Source organism: Salvelinus namaycush, chromosome 36 (assembly GCF_016432855.1).
Source record: "Salvelinus namaycush isolate Seneca chromosome 36, SaNama_1.0, whole genome shotgun sequence".
NCBI lineage: Eukaryota > Metazoa > Chordata > Actinopteri > Salmoniformes > Salmonidae > Salvelinus > Salvelinus namaycush.
Genome location: NC_052342.1, coordinates 6,820,285 through 6,836,631, shown reverse-complemented (window position 1 = coordinate 6,836,631; position 16,347 = coordinate 6,820,285).

Sequence of the window (16,347 nt, the reverse complement as noted above, 5' to 3'; positions counted from 1 at the left end):
CTCCCATGGGCAAAGAAATTCAAAAGGGGTGATGGTTTTTAATTAACAATAATTTTGATCCAAATGTCAAATTGTCCAAACAGATCCTCAGTAGATGGATTATTTTAATATGTTATTGGACAATAAACAAAATGGCTTGTTAACCTATACGGTCCGAATAATGATGATCCAGCTTCTTTGAAAATATATATAAAATTTATCAACTCTACAGCAACACTAGACTCTATTATTATATTGGGAGATTTTAATACGTCTTAAATACCTCTATAGACCGGAAAGGAAATCACACTACAAACTATCACCCTCAGGCACTAAGGAAATCATGAATGTCATGGATATATTGGAATTAGTGGATATATGGAGACTTAAATACCCTGATTTAGTGAGATTACATGGCGGAGGCTGAATCAAGCTAGTCGTCTTGACTACTTTCCTATACCATTCTCTCTGGCACCAAAAGTTAAAAAAGTGTTGATAGGGGACAGAATGCGGTCGGATCATCACATAATTGCATATATATTTCTCTTACAGAATTTCCACGTGGGCGAGGATATTGGAAATTAATCAAATTCCCTACTAGATGATAAATTGTTTAGAACTAGGACGAAGATTTTTATAACTGACTTTTTCAGACATAACATAGGTACAGCAGATCCCCTTATTGTATGGGACACTTTTAAGTGTGCTTTAAGGCCATGCAATTCAGTACTCATCTATAAAACAAAGCAATTTAGATCAAAAGAGTCCATATTAACAAAGGAATTGAAGGACTACCAGTACAGTTAGATAGCAATAAAACAGTACCATAGAGGCACAGAATAGTTAGAGGAAAAACAAAAGAAATGGAGGAACTTATTCAAGAAAGATCCATTGTAATACATTATAAAAATAAAGCGAACTGGATGGAATATGGGAAAAATGCACCAAATTCTTTTTCAATCTTCAATATAGAAATGCTACCAAAAAAATTGTATTAAAACTTGTTACAATGATGGAGTCACGCATGATTCACCAAATGATATTTGAAAAGAGAAAGTAAAGTACTTTAAGAATAGTTTTCGTTTCAGGCTCCTCCATCTCCACTAACTGAAACTAATTGTATGGATTTTTTTCCTATTATAATGTAATTAACATCTGTACAGAAAGACTCTGTGAAGGCCAAATTACAGAGGAGGAACTGCTTGATGCAATTGGGGCCTTTAAGATGGGAAAACTCCGGCTGGATGGCATACCGTGGAAGTATACAAAACTTTTTTGATATACTCAAAGGAACCATTATTAGCTTGTTTTAACCACTCCTATATAAATGGTAGATTATCAGACACGCACAAGAAGGTCTGATATCGTTATTACTGAAACAGGACCCAAGTGGTATATATAAAGATCCAGTCCAATTAAAAAATTGGAGACCTCTTACACTTCAGTGTTGTGATGCAAAAATCCTAGCAAAATGCTTGGCGCATAGAATAAAAAAAGTTTTGTCAGATATTATTCATCCTAATCAGACAGGTTTTTACATGGACGATACATTGGAGATAATATAAGGCAAGTACTGGAAACATAGAACACTATGAAATATCGGGACACCAGGTCTGGTTTTCATAGCTGATTTTGAAAAGGCTTTTGATAAAGTACGACTGGAGTTTATATAAAATGCCTAGAATATTTCAATTTTGGGGAATCTCTTATAAAATGGGTTAAAATTATGTATAGTAACCCTAGGTGTAAAATAGTAATAATGGCTACATCTCAGAAAGTTTTAAACTATCTAGAGAGTAAAACAAGGTGTCCACTATCGGCATATCTATTTATTATTGCCATCGAAATGTTAGCTGTTAAAATTAGTCAACATTAATATTAATGGTTAGAATCCGGGGCTTAAAAACTAAGGGTCATTGTACGCTGATGATTCATGTTTTCTTTAAAACACAACTAGAGTCTCTCCACGGCCTCATAGAGGATCTAGATACTTTGCTATCCTCTCTGGATTAAACCAAATTATGATAAATGTACCATATTACGTATTGGATCACTAAAAAATACACATTATATTGCCATGTAGTTTACCAATTAAATGGTCTGACGGAGATGTGGACATACTCGGTATAAAAATCCCAAAAGAAAGAAATGATCTCACTCCAATAAATTTTTATAGAAAGTTAGCAAAATAGTAAGATCTTGCTACCATGGAAAGGAAAATACTTGTCTATTTTGTGAAAAATCACCCTGATTAACCTCTTTATTCATATTCACAGTTTACCTATTTGCTATGGTTTTGCCTACACCTAGTGACCTGCTTTTAAATTATATGAACAAAAAATATTCCATTTTATTTGAACGGCAAGCCATATAAATTAAAGGGCCTATTTATATAACGAATATGAATTCGGAGGGCAGAAATTATTAATATTAAAGCATTAGACCTCTCACTAAAGGCATCAGTCATACAAAAGTTATACTTAAATCCAAACTGGTTCTCTAGTAAATTGGTACGAATGTCTCATCCTATGTTCAGAAGGGCCTTTTTCCCTTTATTCAATTACACCTGCTCACTTCGTGTTTGAAAAGGAAATAATCTCCAAAATATCCTTATTTTTTAAACACAGGCCTTAGAAAGTTGGTTGCAATTTCAGTTTAATCCACCTGAAGGACGGAACAAATAGTACAACAAATTTTGTGGTTAAATTCAATAGTAATTGATAAAAAAACTGTATTTTTCGAAGAAATGTTTAAAAAAGGTATAATTTTTGTGAATGATATCATAAATAGGACTGGTGGAGTTATGTCACCATGCAGCTCACACAGACATATGAGAATGTCTGCTCTACCAAAATTACAACAATTAATTGCAGCATTACCACAAAAATGGAAGAGGCAAGTAGAAGGGGAAAAAAGTAAGGAACTTGTATGTCGGCCCTGTATTAAAGAACATAAATGGTTAAAGAAAAGTGTATAAAAAAAACTATATCCAATTCATTTAAGGACCAAAAAACTGACAGCTGTGCCATATAAATTGCAAAATAGTTGGGAAGAGATGTTCGATGTACCCATTCCATGGCACATGGTTTATGAATTGATACCACAAACAACGCCGGATTCAAAATTCGAATTTTCAATTTAAATTATTGTACAAAATTCTTGCAACTAATAGAATGTTATATATTGGGTATACAATCCTCCACTCTGTAGATTCTGCTGTGAGGAGGCAGAGTCATTAGACCATTTATTTTGGTATTGTCCATATGTAGCTCGTTTTTGGTCACAGGTCCAGGAATGGCTGAAGAATTGCAACATTTGCCTAGAACTAACGCTACAGATAGCAATACTGGGGATTTGAAAGCCATAGTCAATCAATCAATAATATAATAATTATTTTAGCAAAATGTTTATTTTTAATTTACAATCTGTAGAAGCTATGAGAATAGGAAGGTTCAAATCTTTGTGAAGCATCACAGCACAGTTGAAAAATATATGGCAATAAAAATCCGAAATGGATGATGTTGGAAGATAGATGGAAGGGTTGAGTGGAACTGAAGGGTGGGACTAATAACAAGATAAACAATGTAGGCATACGGGATCTGTGAAATGTGTATAGGTGCGGAGCTTTTGTGAATAGCACAGTTACAAGTGGAAATAAAATTGGATGGACAACAGAAATAGAGGAAGCTAAAGAAAAAACAAACAAGAGTGAATATTAAAGTAGTCTGTGTCTGTAAAATAGGTATAAGATGTATAAATTGAAGGTAAAAGCAGAAGTGTTTATTAGTTTACTCCATGGGGGAGCGGTGGTAGGGTTGCGGGAAGAATAATAAAGGTATATCTTTAAAAAGTATGTATGTCTATATAGGTATGTGTATGTATATATGTATATATGTATGCATGCGTGTATGGATATATTATTTACCCAAAAAATATGGGGATTGGAAATGATGCAGACAATTACATTGGAACACATTCTTTCCAATATTAAGCTGATCCACCCCAAAAAAAAAAAAAAAAAAAAAAAAAAAAAAAATAATAATATAATAATAATAACTTGCTTCTTTATACATTAGCTATTGTTTTCATCAGTTGAGCGTTCAGTGAGTTTCCATCCTTGACGATATCATGTCTTATATAAGACAGGAGATGTATTGTGTAGAGGTATGCCCATATGTGTCTGGATCTCTCAAGTGAGGCGCAAGACGAGACTTTCCTCAATAACACAAAAATGCAACTTTTTTTTCAGAAAATGAAAAACTTTCATGATGCTTAATTACAACCCGTAGGTGATCTATAATATGAATACATTTTTTTATTTATTATGAGCCTAGTATCATTGAGCCAGACATTGCAGAGTTTCGCTACACTCGCAATAACATCTGCTAACCATGGTGGTGACATATAACATTGATTTGATTTGATGACAGGGGTAGTGCATACGGCCAAGCTCCCTGCCGCCAGGACCTCTATTACGGGTCTCGTCCCAAGTATTTATTAGAGTGTACACCTTGTTCTGTTGTTTTTTATTAAATATACAGTGGGGAGAACAAGTATTTGATACACTGCCGATTTTGCAGGTTTTCCTTACTTACAAAGCATGTAGAGCTCTGTAATTTTTATCATAGGTACACTTCAACGGTGAGAGACGGAATCTAAAACAAATCCTGAAAATCACATTGTATGATTTTTAAGTAATTAATTTGCATTTTATTGCATGACATAAGTATTTGATCACCTACCAACCAGTAAGAATTCCGGCTCTCACAGACCTGTTAGTTTTTCTTTAACCTCTTGAGAATATAGGGGGTGCTGTTTCGACTTAGTGAAAATTGGTCTCCAAATTAAACTGCCTAGTACTCAATTCTTGCTCATACAATATGCATATTATTATTATTATTGTATGAAAACACTCTCTAGTTCTAAAACCGTTTGAATTATGTCTCTGAGTGAAACAGAAATCATTCTACAGCACTTTTCCTGCCGGGGGAGTGAGATTTCAGAAAATCTGGCCTCTGTTCCCAGTGTCAGTTTATAAGTCCCTGAATGCGTGTGGGCTACAAACACTGCCTACGCCTTCCTCTAGATGTCAGTAAGTGTGACAATTTGAATGGGGTCGATTGCGCAATCTGGGACTTTATATAAGACCAAGATGCGAAGTACCTTTCTTTTCTGCCCTGCGCTTGACGGCACGATGACTTCGACTGGCCTCCTTCCAAGCTTTGGTTTAGCCAGTAATATATCTCCGGTCATGTTTTTACTCGTTATAGGTGTTAAAGACATCATAAGGGTAGTTAATTTAAACCGACTTATAGCAATTATATCATTTTATTGCGATTTTCTGGCATTTCTTTGTGACGCCTTTCAAGAGTTGGACACTTTTCCGGTACATGCCGAACGTTAGTGCCATTTCGACAGGACAAGAAGGACATCTTTCGACAAAAGACGATTAGACCGGAGAAAGGACACATTGCCCAAGATTCTGATGGAAGCTCAGCTATAGTAAGAACTATTTATGCTGATAAATCGTTGTTCTGTTGAAAATGTTAAACGCATAGCCGCCATTTTTTTTGGGGTAGCTTCGCTTTGGGCACCCTGTTGCTCCCCATAAGGTTAATTTTAAAAATGTAATTCAGCGATTGCATTAAAACTAATTTGTCTTTCAATTGCTGTCCACCCTGTATTTTTTAGTCAAGTTTATGATTATTTATTGATTAGACTAGGTCACTCCCAGATGGCGTCCGACATTTTCTGGCCAGTTTGGCTACTTTTCTCATTGTATAACCACGATTTTTGTGGCTAAATATGCACATTTTCGAACAAACTCTATATGTATGTTGTAATATGATGTTACAGGAGTGTCATCGGAAGAATTCTGAGAGTTAGTGAAAAAATTAATATATTTTGGTGGTGATAACGCTATCGCTCTTTTTGCCTTGATCAATGCTGGGTAATGTTTGCACATGTGGTATGCTATATAACATTTATTGTGTTTTCGCTGTAAAACACTTAGAAAATCTGAAATATTGTCTGGATTCACAGGATCTGTGTCTTTCAATTACTGTACGCTGTGATTTTTTAAGAAATGTTTATGATTAGTAATTAGGTAATACACGTTGCTCTCTGTATTTTATTCTAGTCGAGTTGTGATGGTGGTGCAATTGTAAACTATGATTTATACCTGAAATATGCACATTTTTCTACAAAACCTATGCTATACATAAAATATGTTATCAGACTGTCATCTGATGAAGTTGTTTCTTGGTTGGTGGCTATCAATATCTTTATTTGGTCGAATTGGTGATAGCTACTGGTGGAGAGAAAAAATGGTGGACTAAGAAAAATGGGGTCTTTTGCTAACGTGGTTAGCTAATAGATTTACATAGTGTGTCTTCCCTGTAAAACATTTTAAAATCAGAAAATGATTGCTGGATTCACAAAGTGTATCTTTCATCGGGTTCTTGGACTTGTGATTTAATGATATTTAGATGCTAGTATTTACTTGTGACGCTATGCTAGCTATGCTAGTCAGCTTTTTACGTGTGGGTGCTCCCGATCCGGGTTTGGGAGGAACTAGAAGTTAACAGCTTCTACTCCAAGCCATAAGACTCCTCAACAGTTTTGTCGCACCTGGACTACTGCCCTGCTGTGTGGTCATGTCCGGCAGGGAAGGACATAGGTCAGTTGCAGTTGGTCCAGAACAGCAGCGCGTATTGCACTTATATGTACATGGAGGGAAAGTGTCAGTAACATGCATGTCTCCTGGCTAAAAGTTGAGGAGAGATTGACTGCATTACTATTGGTCTTTGTGCAGGGTATTGATGTGTTGAAGGTACCGAACTGTCTGTTCAAGCAGCTGGCACGGAGTTCAGACAATCATCGGTACAACATAAGACATGCAACCACAGGTCTCTTCACAGTCCCAGGTCCTTGAACATAGGCTGGGAAAGGCACAGTATTAAATAGAGCCATGACTACATGAACTCTCTATCACCCCGGTAACTCAGCTTGTCACGTCTACTCTTGCTCCTCCCCTCTGGCGTTTGACGTCGCTGGAATACTAACCACCTGTCTCTGGGATCCATCATTACGCACACCTGCAGATCATCATGATACTCACCTGGACTTCCTGATTACCTCCTCTATATCTGTCACTCCCTTGGTTCCTTCCTCATTCAATATTGTTCCTGTTTTCATGCGTAATTCGCCTGTCGTTTATGTTGTCGTTCATGTCGTTTAATGTTTGTTGTTTTATTAAAGTGTTGCACCTGCTCTCGACTCACAGCGTCTCCGTTACAAAGCTAGCAATAAAAACGGATAAATAGCACCTTATTGTACCAAAGGGTACTGTGAAGAAGACACAGCATTTTATATATGTATCTTGTATTGTAATTTGCACTGTACCATGTCTTAGACCTAGGCATGTGTGGTGCTTTACATGTATTTCAGTCCTTGACTAATAATCTTCTATACTTGTAATATGTTGTGTTTCATATGGACCCCAGGAAGAGTAGCTGATGCTTTTGCAGTGGCTAATGGGGATCCTAATAATACAAATACCAAGTTGGGATTACCAGGGATGTTCTCTTGATAAATGCGTGAATTGACCATTTTCCTGTCCCGCTAAGCATTCGAAATGGTAACGTATGGAGTAAAAACTACATTATTTACTTCAGGAATGATTTAAGTAAAAGTTGTCAAAATATAAATAGTAAAGTACAGATACCCCAAAAGATCTTGCACTGACCTTTGTAGACAAACTGACAGGATGTGACAATCAATTAAAATGTATCTTCTTTTTGTTTATATATTTTTGCATGTGTAGTATCCTTCTGACCCTATTTAGCCAGGTCCCATATACTTTTTATTCCTCACAAGTGAGCTTTTTTTTTTTTTTTTTATGCTAAACCCTAGTGAACTTAACACCTCCCTTGTGATAATGCCAACGCAGCAACCAAACTGGTCTCAAAGGAGAAGAAAAAGTTTGAGCAAACCCAACTCAGTTACTCTAGGCCTTAGGTGATCAACCCCACAGGACAAACTCTGGAGGGACTTGTGCCCTGGTATGGGGCCAATGAAAATGCTCATGAAATAGATAGGCTGGGTTATGTTCTTGAAGGATATCTTCTTGCAAGCATGTTTGTGTTTAGAGCTACCTCTGCAGAAATGAAACAGAATAGGTTAATGACTTTGCAAAATAGTGCAGCCTTGGATTATCTGTTGGCAGCGCAGGGGGGTGTATGTGCTCTAGTGGGAACTTCATGTTGTACTTTCATTCCAGACTCTACTGTAAATATCTCTACTGCCATAGAACAAGCAGACAAGGTAAGGGGCTCGTTAATGGAAGGAGAGGCTGGAGAAGGTAGCTGGCCTTTTGCATGGCTGACTTCCCTGTTTGGGGCATGGGGAGCAACAGTTTTCCATTGGCTCATCTATGGCCTCGTAATCCTTTTTGCTGTACTACTTATCATTGCTTGTGTTAAACTATGTACCAAAGCGGTTGACACTGTCCTCACTATCCCATTACTTTAAAATGTATGTATGCATGTATGTGTTTGTAACCTTTATTTAATTAGGCAAGTCGGTTAAGAATAAATTCTTATTTACAGTGTCGGCCTACCCCGACCAAACCCGGACAACGCTGGGCCATTTGTGTGCTGCCCTATGGGACTCCCAATCACAGCCAGATGTGATACAGCCTGGAATCAAACTGGGAACTGTAGTAACGCCTCTTGCACTGAGATCCAGTGCCTTAGACCGCTGCACCACTCGGGAGCCTTACCACTGAAGATGAGGCATCAGAGACTTACCCCGCAGAATTGTTTCCCATGCCTGATTACATGTCTGATGAAGACGATGCTAATTAAGAGCATCGGAATGACAATTTCGAGATGATGGCACACCTGGTCTGTAGGCCATGCTCACAGCAAGTATTATGTAAATTGTGTTCTAAGGAGTTTCCTTAGGGTCATTTTCACCATGATGAGCCTTAGCAGTGTGGACAATGTCAACGTGATGATTGTCCTCTTTGTACAGACAAAGAAATGTACTCCTTGTAACTGTTTAAATTATTTGTAACTGTTTTAAATTATTCCCTTAATGTTTTGCACCATGTGAAAAAATGAATAAACTCAGTGCTCAATGGAAGCCAATTACAAAGATATGTACAAGTGTATGAAAGCCTCTCCTACAATGCTTATATTTTTGCTTGGTTGAAGTGTTGCTTAGATTATGAAAAAAATTGGCTTACATTATGAATTAATACTTACATGCTTACTTGTAATTTTGTATTAGATTGAGATTAGTCTCAAAGGGGGATATGGTTGGGAAATTACAAACTGTTAACTTCTTATGGCTGGGGGCAGTATTGAGTAGCTTGGATGAATAAGGTGCCCAGAGTAAACTGCCTCTACTCTCAGTCCCAGAAGCTAAGATATGCATAGTATTAGTATATTTGGATAGAAAACACTCTGAAGTTTCTAAAACTGTTTGAATGATGTCTGTGAGTATAACAGAACTCATATGGCAGGCAAAAACCTGATAAAAACATCCAACCAGAAGTGGGAAATCTGAGGTTTGTAGGTTTTCAACTCATTGCCTATCGAAGATACAGTGGGATATTGGTCATATTGCACTTCCTAAGTCTTCCACTAGATGTCAACAGTCTTTAGAACCTTGTTTGATGCTTCTACTGTGAAGTTGGGGCGAATGAGAGGGGATTGAGTCAGAGGTTTGGTAGAGAGCCACGAGCTAACCATGCGCATTCACGTGGGAGTTAGCTTGAGTTCCATTGCATTTCTACAGACAAAGGAATTCTCCGGTTGGAACATTATTGAAGATTTATGATAAAAACATCCTAAAGATTGATTCTATACATCATTTGACATGTTTCTACGGACTGTAACGGAACTTTTTGAATTTTCGTCTGCTCGCGCGTCATGAATTTGAATTTGTGAACACAAAGGAGGCATTTGGACATAAATTATGAACTTTATCGAACAAATCAAACATTTATTGTGGAACCTGGATTCCTGGGAGTGCATTCTGATGATCATCAAAGGTAAGTGAATATTTATAATGCTGTTTCTGACTTCTGTTGACTACACAACATGGCGGATATCTGTTTGGTTTGTTTTGGTCTCTGAGCGCTGTACTCAGATTATTGCATGGTGTGCTTTTTCGGTAAAGCTTTTTTGAAATCTGACCCAGCGGTTGCATTAAGGAGAAGTTTATCTAAAGTTCCATGTATAACACTTGTATTTTCATCAACATTTATGATGAGTATTTCTGTAAATTGATATGGCTCTCTGCAAAATCACCGGATGTTTTGGAACTACTGAACATAACGCGCCAATGTATACTGAGATTTTTTATATAAATATGACTTTATTGAACAAAACATACATGTATTGTGTAACATGAAGTCCTATGAGTGTCATCTGATGAAGATCATCAAAGGTTAGTGATTCATTTTATCTCTTTCTGCTTTTTGTGATTCCTCTCTTTGGCTGGAAAAATGGCTGTGTTTTTCTGTGACTTGGCGCTGACCTAACATAATAGTTTGTGGTGCTTTCGTCGGTAAGCCGATTTGAAATCGGACACTGTGGTGGGATTAACAAGAAATGTATCTTTAAAATGGTGTAAAATACTCGTATGTTTGAGGAATTGTAATTATGAGATTTCTGTTTGAATTTGGTGCCCTGCACTTTCACTGGCTGTTGTCATATCGATCCCGTTAGCGGGATCTCAGCCATAAATTAAGCATATGCGCTGTATAAGCCTTAACCTTTTCACATGTGACTTCCAAATATCTCTAACAGTTGCCCCTGAGAGTTTTTTCATGCGTGCGATGTCAGAATGCTCTCACTGTTCCAAAATGTGATTGTTACGCAACAGTACAGTTACCCGCACTGCCATCAAACCAAGGCACGCTGCCTGCAAATTATCAATAGGCTAATATTTCAACTTGTCAATTTCAAATTATTTTCAAACAAGTTTCATTTTCTAACAACAGTTTGAATTGAGATGTGTTCCGCCTCCTCGTTATTTCGCATTTGAAGTAGTCCATTTCACTCTTGCGGACAATTTATGTTTGAGGTTTTACTGAGTGGACAAACTTATCTCTTCAACGTGAGCCCAAGCACTTCCCTAGTGTTTCCCAGATCAATGATGAAGACATTGTGCAGAACAGGCCTTGCACAAATGTTTTCCCCCAGCATATTTTCTGGCTGGCGCCCGCATTGCCTTCTTGATTGTTTGTCTAACAAATTGGACCTTTGGGCATGTGTGCGTTCCTATCAAAGTAGTGGCTTATTTTCTGTATTTGTCTGCTGTCGTTTTCATGTTTTCAAGTACTACTGACAAATCATGCATTCTGATCTTGCTTAGATTGTAATGGACACATATGATGTGTGTAAAAAAACTTGAATATTGTACTGATTATGATGAGCTAATGGTAAGTTATTTGCCGGCTATGTGTGGCACCATGTTTGTTGATATCATACAATGCGTTCTGTTTGTCACTTAAGTGTCTGTCCAGACCAAAGATGTTACATCAAGGGACAACTCTGACAATACTAGTTAAAAATCATGACGTCAATGATCTTCAGCTCAGAAAGTTGGAGCTCTAGAAAGAGGCCCGAGTTCCGAGTTAGATGACCGTTCCAAACATTTTTTTCCCCCGAGTTCCCAGTTGTCTGAACATGGCATCAGATTGTAACTTTGGTACCTTAGTGTTGCCAGCTAAGACCCCCCCCCCCCCCCACCCCCCCTTTTCAGGGGGTTTATTTGTATTTAGCGTATAACCTTCTCTTGTGTTTGCCATTATAGTAGTATTTCCTGCATCATATCCCTCCACGATACCTCCCCCATTTCTACCCCCCACGGACTTGAAAACCACGCACAAATTAAATGAACCCCCCCACAAACCCCCCTAAAATGATTTCATCCCTGTTTAGCTTTTGCGCTACAGTTAGTCTAGGCAGTAGGCTTGTATTTGATGTGATGATCTGTGAGGTGTGAAAAATTATTTTATTTTTGATTTGTCAAAAACGGTTAACGACTAGTCAAGTCATGTGCTCCTGTTTCTTGTATACACTGTAACAAGTACATCAACGATTTATAATATGCTGAAAAGTGGCTAAACTAAGTTCATATTTTTCTGACACTGAGTGCAGCCATCTTTGACTTTGTTTATTTGCGTTTTATGATGATGATGGCATTCTGGTATTAGGGAGTTTTTGCTTGTCAAATGTAACAAACATGGCTGCCATCATAAGAATGTAGCTGCTGTTAGCTTAGCTGACACGCATTTATTTTCTAAACAACATTACATTACTCTATCTAGCAGCAGTAGCTAGATACTAACAATACTGCCGTTATCACTTGTTTGTACGCTATGTTCCCGCCATGATCTCACACACATTCTAAACTGCCACATAGACCAAAGAGGTTGTATTTCCTATAAAGGCTGAGACCCAACTCTTGTTTGTTGGGCTCTTAACTCTGCATCTTTTGAGTCATTGTTAACCGCTCCAAAATTGCAATTCTTATAATAAATAAGGTAAGTTGTTTCGAAGAATCTGCAGTCTCTCTTTCTAAATGGTTATAATTTCCATGACAATGCGTTGTAAATGTATTAATAAGAAATCAAATAGAGTTGTTAGCACATTTTAGAAACAGCCTGCCCGCTCCTTTACATTCACCTGCTTCGGGGGATCACACACACACACACACAGGTATACATACACACATGTAGTACCCTGTTAAAATCATGTATTAGAAACACTGTTGAGCATATTTTGTAATTACATTCCATCAAACAAATGTGTTTCTTTCAAGTGCAAACTTCAAAGAAAATACATGTCAATCATTTGGGAATCACTGTTTGGTGGAATTCTATAATGTACTGTCCAGTTAATTTGTTTGACCTTTGAGTTCGTGTAAATTGCAGTAACCTGGTTTTGTTTAGCCAATGAGAAGCCTTGCTAAGTTTTGGGAAAGACCGTGAAGGAGGACACGCGCTCTTGAGCACCGAGCCCGCCCAACCTTACCAGGTTGAATGGTCCCCGTAGCCCTGCCAGTGCGGCGAGGTGGAATAGCCCGCACTGGGCTATGCTGGCGAACCGGGGACACCATTTGTAAGGCTGGTGCCATGTACCGCCGGCCCGAGGAGACGCACTGGAGGCCAGATGCGTTGGGCCGACTTCATGACACCCGGCTCGATGCCCAACCTAGCCCTACCAGTGCGGCGAGGTGGAATAGCCGCACTGGGCTAAGCACGCGTACTGGGGACACCGTGCGCTCCACCGCATAACACGGTGTCTGACCAGTACGATGTCCTCTCACTCCACGGTAAGCACGGGGAGTTGGCTCAGGTATCCTACCCGGCTTTGGCCACACTCCGCGTGTGCCCCCCCCCCCCCCCAATACATTTTTGGGTCTGACTCTCGGGCTCCCAACCGCGTCGCCGCGCTGCCTCCTCATACCAGCGCCTCTCTGCCTTCGCTGCCTCCAACTCTGCCTTGGGACGGCGATATTCCCCTGGCTGAGCCCAGGGTCCTTTGCCATCCAGGATCTCTTCCCAAGTCCAGGAGTCCTGTTTTTTTTGCCGCTGCTGCTGCTGCTGTTGCTGCCCTTTTCCACTCCGCTTGGTCCTTTGGTGGTGGGTGTTTCTGTTACGGCAGATTTCCTCCTCTTCGTCAGAAGAGGAGGTGTAGGGATCGGACCAAGACGCAGAGTGGAAAGTGTTCATATTTTAATGAAAGTAAACTGAACACTTCAAGATACAAAAACAACAAACGAGAATCAAACCGAAAGCAGTCCCGTGTGGCACGAACACTGACACGAAATACAAACACCCACAAAACACACGTGAAACCCCGGCTGCCTTAGTATGATTCTCAATCAGGGACAACGATTGACAGCTGCCTCTGATTGAGAATCATACCAGGCCGAACACAAAATCCCAACATAGAAAATCACACAGACAAACCCACCCAACTCACGCCCAGACCAACTAAAATAAATACAAGACAAAGGAAAACAGGTCAGGAACGTGACACAACACTGTTGTTGACTTTACACTTTTACATCTGTGAAGATACAACACTGCTGCTTAATCTTGCTGCTTGAGTAACATTGGGTTCCCATTCAATTGCTGAGTCATTCGTCTTAGTTGCGCTCCCAACACGTGCCAACATTAGTTTGCAAGACTGAGTTTTAAGAGTGCACTCTACACAAGGTTTGATTTTTATTACTTTAAATTGTGATTGTGTTATGTTAGAGATCACTATACTCTTAATACGTTTTAGTCAAATTGCATTCCGTGTGTTGTATTTTCCTTAAGTCATTGTTATTGCATGGGATGGGATGGGAGAACAGTCTGAAAACAGTAACCTAAGCCTTTATATATATATATTAGTAATATCCCTCTCGTTTTCCCAGAGTGAATCAATATCATTCAAGTTAATTTACTGAGATGTAGTGCTGTGATGGTCATGACGTTTTGGATGACGGTAATTGGCCATCCAAATGACTGCGGTCTCAGTAATAACCGTTCGAATAGGCAAAACGACGGTTTATTTTCATGACGGTCTTCATCCATAACCATCAGCTACACAGATATACGGTAATTGTGTCAGCCCTACTGAGATGTAATTTTCACCATTATTCACATGCTGATTCACCCGAGCCTTGTGGTGAGGGGGTTACACACACAAATGCACACACACGCGCAAACACACAGGCATGCATGTTCACACACACACACAGTATAAACACACAACCTAGCACACACTATCACGCCTATAACACCTGATGGAAATGCCACTCTTGATCTCCCTATCTGGTGGAAATAAATTAAGAAAAACATCCCCAGTGCAAGGGTCCTGATAAGGACCGCTCCCTCCCTCTACGGGCAATCTGTTGCCTTTCGGCATTTCCCAGTCACAGACAGATCAGCGCAGATAAAAAGCTCTTCATGTTCTCACACACATGTTCACAAGCACGGCTCAGGTGGGGTTATTTCCCTTATTTTATCTCTCTCGCTTTCTTTTTGATGTTGTTCTTATGTGTTTCTGTTCTTATATGACAATAAAAGAAGGAATGTAATTCAAGCCATGCCAAAGCAATTATGAGCATGCAGCACGACGAGCCGCCTGATGTGATGTGCATGATTTAAAAAGAGGACCCTAAGTGCAGACACCCCTGAAATGACTAAAGGATGAATTCAGAATAACAATACAAATGCACAGTCATGATAGGTTGTCCTGCCATTTGCCTGAAATCCTATTTAGATCATGTGATGTTGGGTTGCGAAATGGCAGTGATTTTCCCCACATTCTCAGGTTTTCCAGAAATCCTGGGTTGGCGGTTTTACAGATTTTTCTGTATATTCCCTCTTGGTTTTAGGAATATTCCAACCAGCATTTCTGAAAAAACTTGTGGATTTTGGGAAAGATACAGTAGGTAAGTCCTGCATCAAAAAATTTAATGAATTTAAAAATGTTGTATTTAGCCCCTAGCCATAACTTGCTTCTTGACGACCTTGTACCTAGCCGGTGGGGATTCCGGTGGGGTGCCCCCACCCAGGCAGTGGCAGTGCTGGCAACACTAGCTGCAGTAACCCATGGGGAGGGGGTCACACTCGGACATTCAGAGAGGGGGTATATTATTGTGGCCCTGGCGGCACAAAATCAAAGTCGGACTGCATGGAGATGCGTGGGGACATGGTCATGACGGGTGGCCGTATTGTGGGTGTTTCAGGAATAAGGTGTACATTTGACCTCCATTATCTAGGATATGACAATGGTAAATAAATCTCTCAATTTTTGCTAATTTTTTGTGCGGTCTTGCAGGCCTTCTCATGCAGCTGCAACTACAAGTGCATTTGTAAATCATGACCCATCTTGAGTTGGGCTCTGGGATGGTGCAATTGTTGAGAAAGTGAGCTTATGGTTGTGTGGGGGTAAGGGCTGAGTGTGTGTGGGTGTATGTGTGTATCCCACAACTGTTGCGAAGGAAGAAGTAAAAGATGTTAGGGACAATAGAGGATGATCCACAGATATATATAATACAAATCGAGGTGAGGGCAATGGAAATGCATATGGTAATTGATCTTCTTCAATTCGGTAAATGGCACTGTATGCTCTTTTCAAAGAATGGATCCCAGTCGGTTCAGGGCTATGGGATACAGGGGGTCGAGGGTGGTCTACCGGGCATTGGGATGACAAGCCATCTCGAGATGAGGCCTTTTAGCGGGTGGAATAGTAGGGACCAATTGGAGGTTTACTTAGTAGAAATGCAAATATCATGGTACAACTATATAGACACTCAATCATTATGTTACTTTTTAATAGTACGTTTACA